At 38.6% G+C, this 19,981-nt stretch overlaps 1 long non-coding RNA gene and 1 pseudogene across 1 annotated transcript in view; both read right to left on the reverse strand.

Annotated features, from left to right (window-relative positions):
* LOC143921118 (uncharacterized) overlaps positions 1-19,981 on the reverse strand; it is a 607,092-nt gene that overhangs the window by 465,679 nt on the left and 121,432 nt on the right. The window lies entirely within an intron of this gene.
* Positions 1,069-1,799, reverse strand: LOC143922785 (methylthioribose-1-phosphate isomerase pseudogene; annotated as a pseudogene).

Here is a 19,981-nt window from a genome sequence, read left to right on the forward strand (position 1 = left end):
ATTACTAATTCTTAAACTTCCATGTAATTCCCACAGGGTTTTGTTAGTAACCTTGTTTTCGCCTCCATATACCATTTCCACAAGATTGTTATTGGTTTCTTTCCCCCTTTTGGTTCAGTGACTGAAAATCGTGATCTGATTTCCATCCATATCCACTCTTCAGGTCGCTACGTTTACCGACGTACAGGGTGGGAGTGGGGGTTGAATCCACATTTTCGAATAGTGTTTATTCATATTAGCTAGTCACCCACAATGAATTCCTTTCTTTGTAACCATTACAACCTATGAGCGATTGTAATGGTTACAAATCTACAATCGATGTTAAATAAATGGTCACAATTACAATCTCCAATCTGGACACTTGACCAACGGAAATTAGGCCGACCAGCTTAGATTTTTAAGCCCGCCTCCTTCCACCGCAGAAGAGGGAGTTGCGGCACGTCATCGTAGACGTGTCCTGAGGTTTGCCCCATTTTCGTTACCTTTCTGCCAAATGAAACCAAATATTTGTTTCAAGTGTATGTTTTTTTATGTCAATGGATACGAGTCACTTATTTGAAAAAAGGAAGATTACTTCACTTTAAGAGTACGGCAGTCATGGAGTGCATTTTATGGTGGTTTTCACGGCACGTTGATTCAGTTAGACTTTTTATAATATCTTTACTGGCTAATTCATACGGCGATACTCGTTTCGAGTTTCGCATGTGTACATTCGTGCTGTATTTGACTTGAATTATTCGTAAGATTATTCTCTTGCGATGGATGCAGAGCTTTGTTTTCATACTGATTAAGATGATTTGTCTTGTTTAACATATCACTGGAAAGATCAAAAACCATCAAAAACGAATTATCTATTATAAAATATAGGTATGTATGTACATATATAAAAACAAACTTTCATTTATGTACGACTATAACATTAAATATATTTTAATAATATAAATTGTAACGATGTGTACTCAAACTGAACATCCTTTGGATATAATTATTCAGTCTTTTTTAGAAGACTAACAGTATCCTGTAAATTTTGTGGAAGAAACAATCCTTTTTCAGTGATTATTCCAGCTATTAATGCAGCAGGATTCTATGTTCTCCGATGTGGGTCATTTCTTTTTCAGGTTTTTCACCTGTTTTTATATGATCTCCGCTTACAATTGACATATGTATTGAGGTCAAAGGAGCGGCTACGTAAAATGGCACCGAGTGATGCTTTGCAAGCACGGCAATTTGATAAGTACCGATTTTATTTGCTGTATCACCATTAGCTGCCACCCTATCAGCTCCCACGATTACGGCTGTAATATTCCTCGTTTTCATTAATGCCGCCACCATACTATCTACAATTAAAGTAGAAGGATTTTTTTCGTGAACTTGTTCGTAGGCTGTCAAACGAGCACCTTGATTGTACGGTCTTGTTTCAGTACAATACACGTGATCTAATTTCGCTGACGTTTCCTTTCGTCAACTTGGATTTGTCTTGACATAAAGGTATTTTATTGGCGATTAGGCGGTAAAATTTATTTCTTAGAATGATCTTACAATAGTTTTCTTTATTTTCTTTGTTTGTGTATTTTGTGAGGCGTTCTTTTCTCTCACCCATAAATAATATGGCGTTCTCTAACTTTGCCAAGTGTTTCTGGTGTATAAAACATACATAGGTATACATATAAAAGAAACAACATATTATTCATTAATCCTGGCAAAGATGAACCAGCTTCAACCATAATAACCCAATGATTGAGTGTATTGTATGGTGGTTTTCGCTCCTCGTAGCCGTTTACGTAACCTTTTTTATACATATGTTATGGAGCTTTTACCAAACGTATTGTGGCGAACGGGTTTACGCGCGCGTGATGTAGAGGGCGTTATACGTCGTTATTCTTCCAAGGGTCGGGTTATGTAGAAACGTTATGTGGATAGTTATATATATATGTATAGTTATATATATGTATATAGTCGGGGAGGTTCCTGACTGCAAGTCGTCTTTGTTGATAACAGCTTCCTCGTGCTCGGGAAGCTGGCTCTGCGGTCGTCTTCTCGTTCCTCTCACGGCTGAGGTTTCTCCGGAAACGGCGCGAGGAATGCAGGGGACGTTGTGCTGGAACTCAGGGGAGGGAGTGATGCTACACTCGACCTCGCGGCGGTTCTTCAGCATGGAGGGTGATAGATCTCTGGCTTTTCCCTGGGTGGCCACTCGAAATAAAAGGCGAGTGTTGCCCTATGGGACGATGGGAGAACGTCGCGTTACAGTATTTATTAAATGTTATGGAACTGTTGCCAAACAGTTTTCACTTAATTTTAAACTACATTACATTCATAGATTTAATGTTGAATAATATGTTTATGAAGAAAAAAAGAGAATATCAGTTAAACATTGCCATTGTGAATAAGATCAGTGATGGAGTTGCGGTCGCCATGCCTCTTATATTATCATTTGTGTATGTAATATTTGTATGTAGTTTTTGTCAAACTGGGTCATAGTGACACAACATTTGTACCAAAACCTTCGCTTGACCACAAATATATTTCCCAACTACTCACCAAACAAATTCTTTATAATATACATATTATATATTATATTTGTATGAAGATTTTGTGGTTAATAGATGTGAACAAATATACCTACGTATATAAAAAGTTGTATTCGTCTGCAAATGGAACTTTAAAGACCTGTACATTTTCCACTAATTAAATTTACACGTATGTAGGTGTGTGCGATTTTTCTTGTTGTATTTATGTATGAATATATACGTATGTGTATCTCTTATTTATGTGTTTGAGGTAGAATTCATTCCATTTGAAAAACAGCATGTATGATTTTTTTCAAAATATAAAGCAAATTTATTTGGTATGGGTTTGATGGCAATCTACATATATGTTAATTGTAAACATGTATAATAATCATGTTTTTACTATAATTTTTGTACATATCTTAAACTGTGTAGTCCACTAGTTTCTTTGGAGCAATCTGGAAGACGATTGTGCATGATTAATTTAAATAAATAAATAAAAATAAAATTTGCAAAAGAGCGTAACCTATTTAATTTCAAGTAAAAATAGCGTTTGCAATTTACCTTTTATTTGTAATGGGTTTTGAATTTATATTTTGTTAATGTGGTGTGATTTTGATCGCATTTGTACCTGTGTGTCCAATTTTAATTGATGTTTTACATTTATATTTGTTAATAAAATTGAATTTGTCAAAAAAAAAGTACAATTTCGTATTATTTGTAATCTTATGTTTTTCATTATATTATCACCGTTAATTGTTCAGAAATGATTTTTTGCTTTTATAAATGTAAATAAAATTGAATTTACAAAAAAATAACACTATCGTATTATTTTCATCCTGATGCTTTTAATTACATACATATATCTCTTACAAAGTGTACCCAAAAGTAGAAGAATATCCATGCAGAATATCCACAGTAGAGTAAGTATAAAATTCTTATTATGCTTCCTTACCAAAATCTCAATTTATGATTAGGAATAAGGATTGATTTATTTCATCATAATTGACAGGACGCCGAAACAAAGTAAACCTTTTACAAAAGTAAAATCTGTTCTTATTTCGATGATCAATCAATCATCGTTAACGTTTCTTCCTAGTGAATGATATTGGAAAAATGGCAACACTGTTACCACTCAACTGTCAAAATTTATAAAATTACTAAGGAATGCTAGTGAAATTGTATTTTCGCCTGTGTAATTAAATATATCCAATTGAACCAATTGGACTACAAATTCGTCATAAGGATAGGGAAAATATATTTTAACTAGGGACATAATACATACATACACATTCCGGAAGTCACGTCTTGAATGCATGGGCAGGTAAGGCAAATCCTAAATTATTTTTTTTAAATCTTGTTCTCGACGTTAGGATCTTTTTAATGTTTTCATAAATACTCGTGATAAATCTGCATTAAATACATAGTTTATACAAATATTAAAATTTTTCGAGTAAAATCATCATTTCAAAATATTATTCAAAATATCTAACTACAAAGGTCTATTATTATAATTATGAAAAAATATTCGTTTAACCACATTTCTTAAGAGGGTGACTTTTTGATCCTTATTGCTTTAAAATGCTTAATGATTCACACGATTGAATCGATTTTGAATGATGATTTGGGTGTACTATCATCAATGTGCACATATTTTCAATGAAGTAATATAAAAGAACACTCAATTTACAAAAGCAAAAATCAATAAACTAAGATATCATTATTTAGGTGAGATAGTTTATTGTAGCGAAGATGTAAAAACATATTATCATTAAATAGCAGCGATATAAACACAACTGCGATTTTGAGATTCATCCGATTACTCTGTGGTCATGTAGAAATGCGATTTCCCGAAGAAGCAGAGCTGATTTTGTACACGGAAAAGATTAATTAGACAGCCTGGTAATTAAATATAGGTATAAACAATTATTTAATACCAATAAGTGAAAAAATATGATCGCAAATATGCATAAACAATATCGTGATCTTAAATTTATAGTTGCCGAGAAAGTAAAGGTTGATTCAATTCAAACATTTACATTCAAGTCATTACAAGTCATACATTTCATGCAGGAAATACGTTGACTTACATGTGGTGTATAAATATTGATTGGGTCGATAAGAACAGGACAAGAAAAAATGATTATTGAAATAGTCTTAATAAATTATTCAAATCTTCATAGTAAAAATATTTCATTATTTTTAGTGTCGCAATTAATATTTATTTATTTCATAGTTTTGAAGAACCTATTGCGCCACAATGGCCTACATTTGATGATGAAAAACAGAAAAATAAAAAATAAAATACATAAAATAAAAAGCAAAAATGCAAAAGCAGAAAAACATGATAAAATGAAAAAATAAAAATAAAAAAAATAAATAAGAAAAAGAATAAATGTACAAAGGTGTAATTATCAAAAATCACATTCTTAGTTTCATATTGAACAAAAGAGAAATAGTACATAAAAATGTACATAAAGAGAAAGAAAAAGAAAAAGTGTGACGAACGGATTTACGCGCGTCGTGTAGAGGGCGTTATACGTCGTTATTCTTCCAAGAGTCGAGTTATGTAGAATCGTGGACTAACCTTGGGATAGTTATATATATTTGTATATAGTCGGGGAGGTTCCTGACTGCAAGTCGTCTGCGTTGATAACAGCTTCCTCGGGCTCGGGAAGCTGGCTCTGCGGTCGTCTTCTCGTTGAAGCACCGCTGGTCGGGTCACAGCAGCGGGAGGGGGGAGGCAGGAGACAAACTCCGTACTGCCTCGTGTGGACACAAGATGGCGATCTCTGGGCGTCTCTGAAGACGCTCGGCGGAGATGCTGGAGGTAGGTCTGTCCCGGCTGACGGCTGGATGTAGAGAGAGCTGCTCTCGATACTTCTCGAGAGGGGTATGGTGTTGGCGCGGTAAAGTAACTGGTGCCACCCTAAAGATTACTACCGCTACCAACTGAAGGGACACTCGGGAGAACGTCGCGTTATAAAAGTAAAATAAAATAAAACAAAATATAAATAAAAATAAAATCACAGCGAGGCCCAAATGAAGAGAGTAGATTAAGATTCCACTCATACATCATATTCAAATTAAGAAAGTAATGATGAGCTCAGGTCACCAGATAAATATGTTAAAATAATATCCGATAATCTACGCTCACCTAGGTGGAAAATATCGCATTCAGGGACGGCAGCAACGATTTCATTGAGAAGTCGAATAGCTCTTGGTATAGGAGCCATTCGAAAAATAACTGTGCGGGCAGGAGGTACAGCCATCAAATGATGATGTCTACCACACACATAGTTATTAGGGACATAAAGTCCCAACTGCTCCAGCAACAACGGGCATGACGTATTACCACGCAGTAGCTGGAGAACGAAACGAATGAACGAGAAGTTTCTCCGAAGTTCAAGGGAATTATACCCAAGCGTGCCCAAAAGGAAAGGAGTAGGATAGAGATATGGGTAGTACCCATACTCTTTCTTATATAGAAAACGAAGAAATGCTTTTTGCACTTTTTCGATAATTAGAGAGTAGTTTGCTTTATGCGGATTCCACACAATCGCATTATACTCTAGCTTACCTCTAACAAGCGAGTTGAAAAGCAAGCGAGAAGACAAGGGGCTGGAGAATAACCTAGCGTATCTCATGACAAATCCAAGTTGACAAAAAGGAAACGTCAGCGACTGTCTTGATGTGGTTGTGAAAGGTGAATTGAGGATCAAAAGTGATACCCAAGTCGACCATAGATTCCACACGCGTCAACAACACGGATCCAATGGAATATCCGTGATAATAGAGCAAATTCGCACGTCTATAACTCATAATGGCACATTTACTAGTATTCAGTTCAAGCCCTAAACTGGAACTGAACTCTAAAACAGCGTTAATATCCGCTTGAAGGAGAGAGGCTTGCCTCTCATCCTTAACAGCAAAGAATAATTTAACAGTTTTAATAGTTCTTGTGAGCTTTTACAATATGATCTTAATGCTCTTCATGATTGGTCGTTAACCAACTGCTTGCCTCTTAATGTCTCCAAGTGCAAGGTTATGTGTTACTCCAGATCCAGATCCACCCCCGATCGTACCTTTCCATATCTTGTTGGTAACTTTTTATTGAACTGGATCGATTCAACTGTTGATCTTGAGGTTGCATTCTAGAGTGACCTAAATTTCTCTGTTCATATCGACTCTGTGTGTTCCTCTGCCTCACGAATGCTTGGGTTTGTCTTTCGTAATTCTCGACACTACCATAATCCCGCTGTTTTGAGATTGCTGTACAATGCTCTAGTTAGGAGTATCTTGGAATACGCCTCTATAATCTGGAATCCTTACACTAAGTCTCTATCTGTGAAGCTTGAACTTGCCCAAAGACGATTTCTCAGACTGCTTTATAAGGAGCAATATGGGATTTACCCATACTTATTTCCATCAAAATTCGTCATGGGTATGGTCGGCTACACTTCTTTTGACCACAGGAGGAGTGTTGCCCTCATCAAGTTCTTGTTTTCCATATTTAGAGGCTGTATCTCCTGTCCGTCTATCCTGGCTGAGTTGGGCCTTCATGCTCCAGAGAGTGTGGTATGGACCCGCCATCGTCCCCTTTTTCACACTCCTTTGGCTAGAACTGTGGCATTTAGTTATTCTCCCATTCCTCGCGGCCTCCGTTTCTTAAATTCTCTGGATGGTGCCATTGACATTTGTCATGTCTCTCTTCGTTCTCTGCACCAATTCCTAAGTTATGGAGGTCGCGACCATTTAGAAAGGTTGAGTTAGTGTTTTTAATTATGATTTTATTATGATTTCATGTTTTATTTAGTTATCCTTTCCTTATTTGATTTGTATATGAAATTTGTTTATTTTACTTGTATTTTTTACTATTGTACTTCTTAATCTTTTTAGCACACTCGTCGCTTTGGAGCAATCTGTTAGACGAGTGTGCTTGATTAATTGATTTTGTAAAATAAATAAATAAATAAACATAGTCTGCAAACAAGAGACATGAAGCATTGCGTAATACTTTAGGGAGGTTATTAATAACTATAGTAAAAAGTAAAGGGCCTAAGGTGGACCCCTGAGTTACACCAGATCGCGTAAAATATGAAGGAGATTCATAAATAACATATCTAACAAATTGCTTCCTATCACTAAGATAAGAAGCAAAGAGTTTAAGAAGACGTGGAGAAAAGCCCACTTCAGCTAATCTGATCATAAGAACGTCACTATTGACAAGATCAAAGGCTTTACGAAAGTCAAAGTAGGCTACATCAACTTGTTGACCACCGTCAACTTTAGACATGGTATAATAAGAAAAGCAGGCAAGATTAGTGGTAGTGGAACGACATGGTGAAAAACCATGCTGCTCATCACACAACAATCTTTTGAATCAAACGGTGAAGAATATTATCAAAAATTTTGGGAATAGCCGAGATGATAGCAAGAGGTCTGTAATTTTCAACCTCATTTTTAGAGCCACTTTTATGAATAGGAATGACTCTAAATAATTTCCATTTTTCAGGATAATTATCAGAATTAAGAATATGGTTAAAAATAAACTGAAGAGGCTCTAAGAGCGAATTACAGCATGCCTTTAATACGTCAGGGGGCACACCGTCAGGCCCAACAGACCCCTTCAGTTTCAAAATTGCCATCCTAACATCTCCAAGCGAGACCCTTGGAATGCCAATTTGGGATGCCAAATTAGCATCAAGGGATGGTGATCTCTGATCAAAAACAGAGCTAAATAATTTAGCTAAAGCGTTTGCGATCTCAGGACCGACACAACTTTTTTTATTATATGAGAATGAATGCTCATGGCCATGTGAAATATGCTTACTCTTAATAAATCTGAAAAAGTGGTGAGGATTACTTACGATAGCACTCTCTATCTCTTTGTGATAGAGAGAATAACGCTCACTCACACCACGTTTCGCGATCTTCCTAAGAATCCGCAATTTCTCATAGTCACGAAATGATTGGCTACGTTTCCATCTTCTATGAGACAACCATTTTGCACGAACATCAGCAATAAGCTTGGATCCAAACCACGGTGGAAATACCCGACGATGTTGTTCCGAATTAGGATAACTGACGAACCGAGGAACATAACTGTCAAAAATATTATAAATTGTGTTATACAAAAATTCAACAGCATCACCAGTATTCATGAGGTACATTTGGCGCTAGTCAATTGAACGAACCTCATTATAAACTAATTCAGAATCAACACGAGCAAAATTCCACCGTGATGAAGAAACCCCAGCAGATGAACAAGCTGAAACAGCTCTCACAGAAAATAGAAACAGAAGCTCAATTTGTAATGCATCATGATATATGTAGGTCCTCAGGGATGATCGCAGTTCCTTTTGGGCATTGGATCATCGTTGCTGAGACATTGGATTCATTCACCAAAAAAATATCAAGCTTACTTGGACTAATGGGTGAACCAACCTGTACTAGGTCGCAATAGGAAATCACAAAATTAAATTTATTGCGGACATGAATATTAGCACTAGGCAAATTGAAATCACCCATTATTAACAATATGTCACGTTCAATTATGAAATCACGTACCATCATCATATTCGCAAACAATAACTTATATACATACATCGTCTTTCGCAGCGGGCGGAATGTAAACAACACAGATAAAAATTCTCGCAAATACAAAATCAACTCTCACCCATAAGTCCTCGCCAGAAGGAGTTTCGAAGTTCTTCAATCTGACAGACCGCAACCAGACACGAGAAGCAAATAAAACTCCCCGACCACGTCGTTGCTCTTTGTCTCGACGATGCACTGTCCACGAAGAATCAAAGAACTCCGAATCAAAAAATGATGGCGTTAACCATGTTTCAGTTAACGCCACCATATCATCAACAATAGAATAAATGGCTGTATTAAACGCGGCCACCTTGGTCCTGTGACCGCGTACGTTTTGGTAATACACTAGAAGTTTTCTATCTCTCAGTCGGGCGCGTGAGTCTTTTTGGTACAAGAAATGACTGATTTGAAGTCGTAAGACTTGCCAGCGGAGATAAAGCAGAAAGGGAAGAAGAAGGCAATACGGTCACTGTAGAATCACGACACTGAGGACTACTCATAGCATTCGTGGTAGAAAGAGTAGTATGTAGAAGTAGGTGTCATGCTCCCAGCAGCTCCGGAACACACATCAGCAAACGTAACGTCAGGAGATACTGCAACCGATGGATTAGGTTGAGTAGCAGACGGAGAGGAGGTAGTGGTAGTAGAATTAATTTCTAAGCCCGCTTTAAAGGTCACGGAATTTGACCCTTAAAGCCCTCAACATGAGGCCACCACCCCCCCGACGAATACAGTCCAAGAGACCCTTTCGTCGGAGAACGAGACGGTTGTTCATGAATATCGCACAAGAACAACCGCACATCACTGTTCTAATAAAATAACCACACTGTACATAACCAAGTACAAAATTAACAACAACGCATGAACACATAAAGCGCGCATGCGGTAGGAAACAAAACCTGAGATGTGCCGTGCGAATGCACGCACACCTCAAGTAAACATACATGTACGCATGATTATGCGTGCATAAGCACGCAAGCACACACACACACACACACACACACACACATACACACACACATATATATACACACACACACAAACACACACACACACATACACACACACACATAAACCACAAATGCATACACTCACCTAAAAAGCAAACGCACACTCACACACACACACATTCACAGAATATAATATAAAAAAAAAAAATAATAATAAATCAACACATAAATGCTTTTGCAATTAAGTGGAGTAGTAGCATCCAGGGGAACACAGCTTCCCAAAGCATTCCGCGAACTTTTCGAAAGCTCTAAACGATGCTTTACTCATTATTAGATCCCCATGATGTAGGGGGCCAATGAGAGAACCCCTGACGCTGTCCAGCAGAACCCTCCTCTCAGCCTCCATCCCAGGACAGGACCACAGAATATTATCGGCATCCTGCTCCGGAAAAGAACACGGACAAAAGGATTCAGATACCAAGCCCATTGATGCGAGCTTGCCGTTAAAGTGGCCATGACCAGTTAAAAATTGACTGGTCCAAAAACTAGGCGACAGCCAACCACGCTCAAGGCGCGAAGTGACCCTCGGAAAAAACAAATAGGTTTGTCTACCTTTAGAGGAACAATCCCATCTAAGTTGCCAAGCCGAAATAGCACAATTCAAAATAACAGACTTCAAACTTTGCCAGAATCGAGGATCATCGCACTGTGACTGATTAGGAGCACGGAAAAGGACGCCTGAGACGGAAGCATCTAACCCACCACGAAGTTTTTCTCGAGCAGCTCTTATTTGGACGACCAAGTCAAGTGGCAATGTACCCGCAAGAATCTGTAGTGAGTCAGTAGACGCAGTGCGATAAGCCTGGGTAAGAGCGATCAGAGGAAAACGCTGACCACTATTTAATGTACGACGGACCGTCTTTAATTCGACACGATGACCCCAAATGCTAGATGCATACGTCAAAGAGTTCACAAACACAGCATCGTATACCAAGCGTTTTTCATGGAAACCCAAACCCCAAGAGCGACCACAAAGGCGACCAATACGACCAAAGGAAACCTTAGCTTTATCTAACGCTTTCCCAATATGACCATTGAATGTAAGCCCGACATCGAGAACAACACCTAAATACGTGTACTCGTTGACAAATTTGATCTTACAGTCTCCGAGTTTGATATTAGGGGCTCTAACAAGAGAACCCTTTAATAGTAAGCACTTGGACTTAGAGGGCGAGAAAGAAAGTTTGTTAATTATGGCCCAATCGTCTAGAAGGTGAAGTGCCGCAGTAGCTCTACATTCCATCTCAACACGGGACTTTGCGTGCGTTAACAACACGATGTCATCAGCATACGCAACCAACCTGCAACCCTCCGGCAAATTGATTGTAAAGAGGTCATTGACGAGAATGTTCCAAAGGATAGGTCCCAAAACGGAGCCCTGTGGACATCCAATAGAGAGATCCCTGAAACCAACCTGTCCTCCGAGTTCGAAAACCAATTTCCTATCCGACAAGTAACTCTGCAGTAAGCATAGTAAATTCGGATGCAGTCCCAGCAGACGCAACTTGATCAATAGCATGGGCCACCAGGCATTATCAAACGCTCCAGCAACGTCCAACAAAACAGCAACTACATACTTGGATGGAGAGTCCGAAGACTCCCTCAAGACATAGCGAATTGCATCAACAGTAGACTTTCCCGATCTAAATCCAAATTGACCACCGGATAAAACAGAGTTATCGTCAAGGAAACTATTGAGCCTATTAACTTCTCTAGAACCTTCCCAAGAATAGGCAACAAACTGATTGGGCGATAAGCCTTAGGGTCACTAGCCAGTCTATCAGTATTATGCTTTTTAATGACAAATAATTTTCCAACCTTCCAGCAACTAGGGAAGGTTCCAAATTTAAAACAATTCCTATAAACATTGAGAAGTTCAAATTACCCACCGACCAAACAACTCTGGCAATATCTCCGCCTATCATATCAACTCCAGGAGCCTTACCCCTAGCCAGGTTATTAAAAATCGCACTAACTTCCTCCGAAGTCGGAAGGTCTTCATAGCAACTAAGTTCAGTAACATAAGAAGCAATATTACGGATAAGAACGTGAGCAGGTAGATCATTGTCAAAGCGATCAACAGGGATAAGTGCATTCACAAGATTATTAACCGCTTCACTACTAGATAAAGCAAGGTGACCATCAAGAGGACTACGAACTCCACACATAATAAAAGCGGGGTCCCTAGTGATGGCCTTATACGCTGGTCCCCAAGGTCCCGACCCTGCTTGCGAGCTAACAAAATTCTCCCAAGACTTTTTTTTGGACACCAAAATTTGACGCTTAAAAAGTGCAGAAGCTCTTCTAACCTCAATACCAAGGGGCATTAACAAAACCAACACCACGACGCTTAGCCGAGCGTAATTTACGTATAGCCCTTTTGACTAAGGATTTAAGGGATGCCAGGTAGTCATTCCATCAAGGAGTAGAGCGCCTACCTACAGCACCAACTCTACCAAAGACATCTTGTGCTATATTAAAAGTGGCAAGGTTAATTGCAGAAGCACACAAATCGGGAGCACAAAAATCAGGGCAACTGTTTGCAGCAGAATATATGTCAAAGAAATTACAGAGACGAGTTTTGAAATTTATCCACGATAGATTGGTGCCGTTACGAAAAGGTAAGGGCAAACCAGACACAAAATTAATAGGACTATCAAAGTTTACATCAAAAGTAATTAAGTTATGGTCACTCAGAGTTTCTCCCGAATGAACCCTCCAATCTTTCATATCACCTGCATCTAAACCCAAAGACAAAGTGACATCAATATAAGAAGAGCCAGCAGGACTTTCAAACGTCGGAATATCATCTCTGTTGTTGTGGATATATAGATCGTTTTGACAGATAAAGTCTTCAAGGGCGCTACCCCAAACGCATCTCCTCCTATCATTTGTGGGGCAAGGATCCCAAAGTGGGGAGTAAGAATTAAGATCACCACCAATGATGATCTTTTTAGAAGTAGGGCGCAGATGACACAAAATATTATCTAATGTCTGAATATGGATATCAACAGGGATGGATGGTTGGAAATAAGAAGAAATAGAATAAAAAGAAGAACCATTGAGAGACAAACACAATGTGATCCAGACAGGTGGTCTAAGGAGAGAACAGAGATATTAGGAGAAAACAAAGCAACAGCTGCCCAAGGGTACTCCGTAGATTTGTGTCCAGTGACAACACGAACGTGTCGCCCCAGACCACGAATATTACCCTCAGTAGAATAAGGCTCCTGGATGAGCAAAATATCAATATGATGATCCAAACACACCTGCGAGATAAGAGCTGTAGCCGCACGAGATCTTCGCAAGTTTATTTGCCCGAAACGAAAATTATAATTATGCGCCATAGTCAGTACGAGCATTCTCCATATCCATAAAGCGTCGGAACACAGGACAATCCGATCCACCAGTCCTATGTTTGGATTCACGTTTGCATATTTGCCTATCACATATGCATGTAGGCTTTTTAAGCCTACATACAGGGCCGAAATTTTCAAGAATCAGGTCCCTGGGAAAAGATTAATTCCGGGCTCTATGACAAACTAAAAAAAAGATCTTATAGATATATTTTTAATATGCAAAAAATCTATCAGAACTATTAGGGAAATACCCACTATTATTTACTTTATTTAAAATAATTGAATAAGAAAGTATGATATAACAGGTATGATTTAACAACGTGATAAGTGATTCTAAGTTCGAATCAGTCAAAATCTCGAGGTTGAATTTTCGCATGATCACAAAACTTCATCTATTGCTACTACGTATGTACATCAGTGTTCGCCACGCGAGCTATATTTGGGCGTGGTTCATTTTTATAGTCTTATCCTATTGGTCCCTTTTTTCTATAGATGCAGTTGACAACGGGTTTTCAATGTAAAATATAATATTTATTTTAATAAAATAAATAAACAAGTGCATGATATATTGTAATAAAATAAATCAACAACAATGAAAATGTTTTTGATAAGATCTGTCTCTTTGCCGGGGAAGGTTAATACCTACTGTTGTATTTAGGCTTGCACTTATGTACACATATAACGACATCTGTCGTTATATGTATACATTACTATTTTTAAATTAAATGAGCATCCCCTCTGGCAGCTAAATAATGTCTTGCTTAGAGAAAAAAGTAATCCATAAAAAATAGTCTTAATGAATGGGTATTAAATTCCTAAATAAAGGTACTAAAATTCCAGGAAAAAAATGTATTTTTTGCAGTTATTTTTTTTAAAAGCATCAGTTTCTTGACTGGCATTCGTCCTTTTTAGTCGAAAAAAAATAAGTCAAACATACCCGAAAACACCTACTTGGTGTTTGAAAACACCACTTAATCCGAGCACTGACGTGCATGGATTAAGTAAAAATTTGCAGCTCAGTGACGGATCACCTGCACCCGAATAATCAAGAGCACTCTTGTATAGGTCTGTTACCGAGAGTTGGCGCGAACAAATGCGCTTGTGTTGTGTCGGTGAATAGGTGTATAGCAGGGGTGGCCAAACTTTTGATCACTGCGGGCGATCTGTTTTTAAATTATTGGCGGCGGTCAACTAACATTGTGTGTTAAGTCAGCGGTTACGAAACTTTTTCGGTTCAAGTTAAATTACCTCTTTTTTGCCTTCTAGGGCTTCGCCCTCGGTGCCCCCCTGAGCCTTTGCCTTCTAGGTCTTCGCCCCTCTGCACCCCCCTTAGCTATTGCCGTTTAGGGCTTCGCCCCTCTGCGCCCCCCCTTAGCTAATGCCTTTTAGGGCTGCGGCTACGCCCCCTTCGGGGCACCATGGGGCTGCACCCCATAAGGCTGCGCCCCCTTTGGGGCCCCATGCGGCTGAGCTCCATAAGACTGCGCCCCATGAGGCCGCGCCCCCCTGCGACCCTTCGGGGCCCCATGCGGCTGAGCTCCATAAGGCTGCGCCCCATAAGGCTGCGCCCCATAAGGCTGCGCCCCATAAGGCTGCGCCCCATAAGGCTACGCCCCCCTTTGGGGCCCCATGGGACTGCGCCCCCTATGGCTGCGCCCCTCTGCGCCCCCTTCGGGGCCCCATGTGGCTGAGCCCCATAAGACTGCGCCCCCGTGGGGGTGAATCCATTGAATCGAAAAAAGTCAAATCGGCGCCTATGAATCGAAAAAAAAAAAAATCGAATCATTTGTTCGATGACGGCTGCGCCCCATGTGGCTGCGCCCCCCTGGGCCCCCTTCGGGGCCCCATGCGGCTGCGCACCATAAGGCTGCGGCCCCATGGGGCTGTGCCCCCTGTGGCGCCCCTGGCGGGGCTCCATGGGACTACACCCCTTGCGCCTGTTAAACGGGAGCGATGTTTGGTTTTGATTGCATTCATGGTAGAAAATGTTGCTTCGCAGAGGTAAGTAGACCCGAAAAAAGTTATTAACTTGCCGCACATCTCCAAAAACATAGATATTTTTTTTCACAAATTTAATTCCAATAACTATTTTGAGAAGAAGTTCTTGATTTCAAAAATATATCACATTTTTATTTAAGTACTTCATCCTCAACTAGTTTTTTGTCCACATCCAAAAAATCTTTTAATTTTATTCATACTTTTATTTGTATTTCATCATTGAACGGGAATGATACGAATAATGTTAAACTCATTTCGTAACAGATATCTTGTTTGCATATTGATCATATTCGTGCGAGTTTCTGTCTATAGATATGGCAGCCATATTTTGGAATTGTTTTAAATCCTCTCTCCTCAATTGTGCTTCTAGGAGGGAAAATCTCCCCTTGAATGCATGTACATACGTCGCCAACGTTTTTTTCTTTCCCTGAAGTTGCACATTTAATTCATTTAGCTTTCCTGTCATGTCAGATAGAAAAGCAAGACCACGCACCCACTTATCATCTTTCAATTGGGGATATGATTTACTAACACTTGCCATAAACTTTTTTATTTAAGGCAATAGATTCAAGAATATTTTTAAAAACTTGGCACGGCTTAGCCACCTTACGTCAGTGTGTACTAGTAATTCCCCGAGATCAGATTCACATTCCTTTAGTAATGTTCTGATTCTGCGTCTTTGCGAACTTATTCCACGAATAGAATAAATTATTTTGAATGCGACATTCATCACATCGTCTGGATTTAATTATCCATCCAAATATCCATTTACCATTACACTATCCATCTTTGTGCTCAAATGTAATGGTAGTTGGTAAAACTTGGAATATCATCATAATTTTTACAAATAGTTATAAATAAACCCATTATGATTCTCAACCATCGCAGGAGCTCCATCAGTCACCAGTAATTGACACCAGTTTATGTATTTGAAATTCTGTTTTATTAATAAAATACTTAAACGAAGTATATAAGTACATATGTATGTATATCTTGACCTCTCGTTTGTTATCTTCATCGGTAAAATTGTTTACAGTTCTTCTCTAACAGACCAGTCGACCGCGATCGAAGCTTTAGCCACCCCTGGTGGCCAAATACATCTATATATGTATGTATATAAAATTGAATGTCTGTCTCTGTGTCTCGTATAGGCTCCTAAACCACTGAACCGATTACGATGGAACTTTCAGGATTTGTTGTATGCATGTCCGGGAAGATTACTGTGTAAAAAAAAACGAGAAAAACCCTCTTAATAATAATATTCGTAATTACGATTTTACTGACGCGAAAGTAAAGCTATCCCATCCCGCCTTCAACGCATCACGTCGCGAGTGTGACAATAATCGTGCCACGCCTACCTTGCACTCGAATGTACTGACCATTCAGGGCTATACCACAAACACAGCGGATGGCCCACGTCAACAAATGTATCTATGCCAATATATAAAATTGAATGTCTGTGTAAGGGGAACGATAACGGGAACGAGAATTGCACGCGTTATTGTGGAATTGCAATGCATGTCTGGTTCAGCTAGCATGTACATATGTACCGGTCTCCGTGACGAGCCAGAATGTTAAATTACAGATGTCGATGGGGAAGTCTTCATACCATACTTTTTCAATGGTATCTTTTAATGATTGATGGCTAGACACATTTGTTTTACTAATCTTATATTTAAAAGCCATCCATAAATTTTCAATTGGGTTTAAATCGGGACTATTCCCAGGCCATGTTAATGTCTTTACACCCAATTCCTGCAAATAAACCCGAACCTAAAAAAAAGCAACAAAACTATTTCAGTATTTTGACCGAAATATTATTAATTACATTCAATACCATTAAATAAAATTAATACTCACTAATTTAGCTCGATGACAAGGGGCAGAGTCATATTGGAATATGACATCATCAGAATTTGAAAGATGATTTTCCATTGATGGGATAAAACTTTCTTCTAGAATTTTTTTATATGCTATTCCGTTAATGGAACCTTGCAGAAACGGTATTCCACCAATTCAATAATAAGAAAAACATCCCTAAACTATGTGGCTTGGGGGATGCTTCACTGTTTTCATGGTATATTTTTGGTCGAATCTTTCTCCAACTTTTCTTCGAACATACGGAAAACCATCGTAACTGAAGAGGTTGAATTTCAACTCATCAGAAAATATCACTTGTCGCCAATCCGATGTTGTCCAATTTTTGTGGTATTTCGACACTCTAATCGATTTTTCACCATTTTCTTCGTAAGTAATGGTTTTTTCGCAGGTTTCCGTGCTTACAGTGCAGCTTCTCTGAGTCGTCTTCTTAAGGTTACATCACTAATTTCAATTGAAAATTGATCCGAGATCTCTTTTCTTATCTCTACAGCAGTTTTGAACCGTTTCCGTAAAGATAATAAGAGCTATCAGGCGATCTTGTCTCTCGGATGTGCATCTTTTCGGTCCTGTCCCCTTCTTACGAGCAAAACTTCCAGAATCCTTTTTCTTTTTCATTATTCTTGACACAGTAGATACAGAACATTCCATTTGTTGAGAAATTGATCGCAATAAAAATCCAGAGTCTGCCAAAGCCGCGATTTTTATATTCTCCTCCAATGATAGTTGAGTGTATTGTCGCATGGTATTTTTATTTTCAACGATTTCGATCATACACCTCGAAAACTCACACTAAACTGAACTCAAATCGTAGAAAACAATCATATGTAAAAGACCCGATCGTTAAAAACCACACACCTAAAAGGACAATATTTTTATTGCCCAAAAATCGTAAAATCACAAGTGCTCCGGTTTCCTAAACCGCGACGGTAGCTTCTTAAGAATACTCAAATACTTAAATGAGAATCCGAAAGCCTATTTCTGTCAGTTCTAGGCTTTTCTTCGATTTTAATTTTCAATACATGGAATAATTCATCGGTAAGGTCAAGTGCATCGTATTAAGATTTTCTCAGAATAGAATTACATGTAACGATTTTCGCCAAACGCACAGAATCAATATTTTCATAAAACTCCCACGTTCTGGGAATGCGCAATTAGGGAACTGCTAAACAACAAACCTTTGAGAATATTTTGATTTATTATTTCCCTTCGTGCAGTCTTGAAAATGTTGTATATTTTCAAGATTTTTTTAATCCAATTCCCGTGATTCGAGATAAGAATTATCGGGACACGGGACAGCAAAAGTTTCGTGAATTCCCGGGAATGTTTGTCCCGGGCCGACCCGGGTCAGAAACTCTAGTATGTACATACATATATACAATTGAATGTCTGTCTGTGTGTCTCGTATAGGCTCCTTAACCACTGAACCGATTACGATGGAACTTTCAGGATTTGTTGTATGCATATCCGGGAAGATTGCTGTGAAAAAAAATCACCCAAAACGGGAACGGTCATTTCAAATGTGTTCGTTGTCTGCGTTATTGTGGCATTGCAACGCATGCCGGGTTCAGCTAGTTCAATAATAAATAAAAAATGACCATTGACACGAAAGCCATTTGAAACGTAAAGGAGGTAAGTAAAAAAAAAAAGACGCACAGTTTCTTTCGCGAGCTTCTATGCGATTACGAAAACGTACCAACTCTCACTAATCTTACCAGTGTACATAATTGATCATATTTTGCGCGTTGACAAAATTTTACAACATATGCAATAAGCGCCCGACACAGAAGATGAACCCTGTTTCGCGCAATACAAAGCTTCAGGCATGCTCAGTGCGGTATCGCCACATTTGAGGGGGCATCATACATTTGCCACTAGGCATTCGTCACTTTGGTTTCGAACACTCAACAGTGCCGTGTCGTCTACTGGTGTTCGTCTACCTTGGAGTCGACCAGCTCTGCCTAGCCGTGAATTCGCCTCATTTGGTAAAAACTATTCTTTACTTTAAAATTTCAATGTTCATCGAGAGTTATTTTGAAACCGATAATATTTTATATAGTTGCTTTTATTAAAGGTGGCCATTTGTTGAAGAGCTTTTATATAGATCGACATCTAAAATTCGTTCGTCGTGGTTTTTCAAATTCAATACTAGGACATTTTTTCTGAAAATATTTTTTTTAATGCTTGGTTTATTAAAAGCGCTAATATTCATTGTCTTGAACGCTCTTGCAAAATCTTACTTTTTTTTTATTTTACCAACATTTTAACGTTTCTACGTTCAATCGCTGCGCTGCATCACTGGACCGCATATTGTTCATCAAAGACTAAATAGCATTTGTTCCTCGTTAACGGTGATAATTAGAGGTAGAATAGTCACAGTGTTATCCATTGTTCGGCAAACCTTTAACAATGCATTTACAACCTTTGAAGAATACACGGCCCCCTCAGACTCCGGTGACTAGTGATAATATTCGACTAATTTGCTGATAATTTTCCGTAGATTGATCTCGCCGAAAGCTTTAATTTTCCAAACCATCTGCTAAATACCATTAGTTAAAAAACATTTATTTAGTTCGACATCCAAATTTCGTTCTTTGTTGTTTTTCAAAATCAATACTATGTCATT

Source organism: Arctopsyche grandis, chromosome 2 (assembly GCF_051622035.1).
Source record: "Arctopsyche grandis isolate Sample6627 chromosome 2, ASM5162203v2, whole genome shotgun sequence".
NCBI lineage: Eukaryota > Metazoa > Arthropoda > Insecta > Trichoptera > Hydropsychidae > Arctopsyche > Arctopsyche grandis.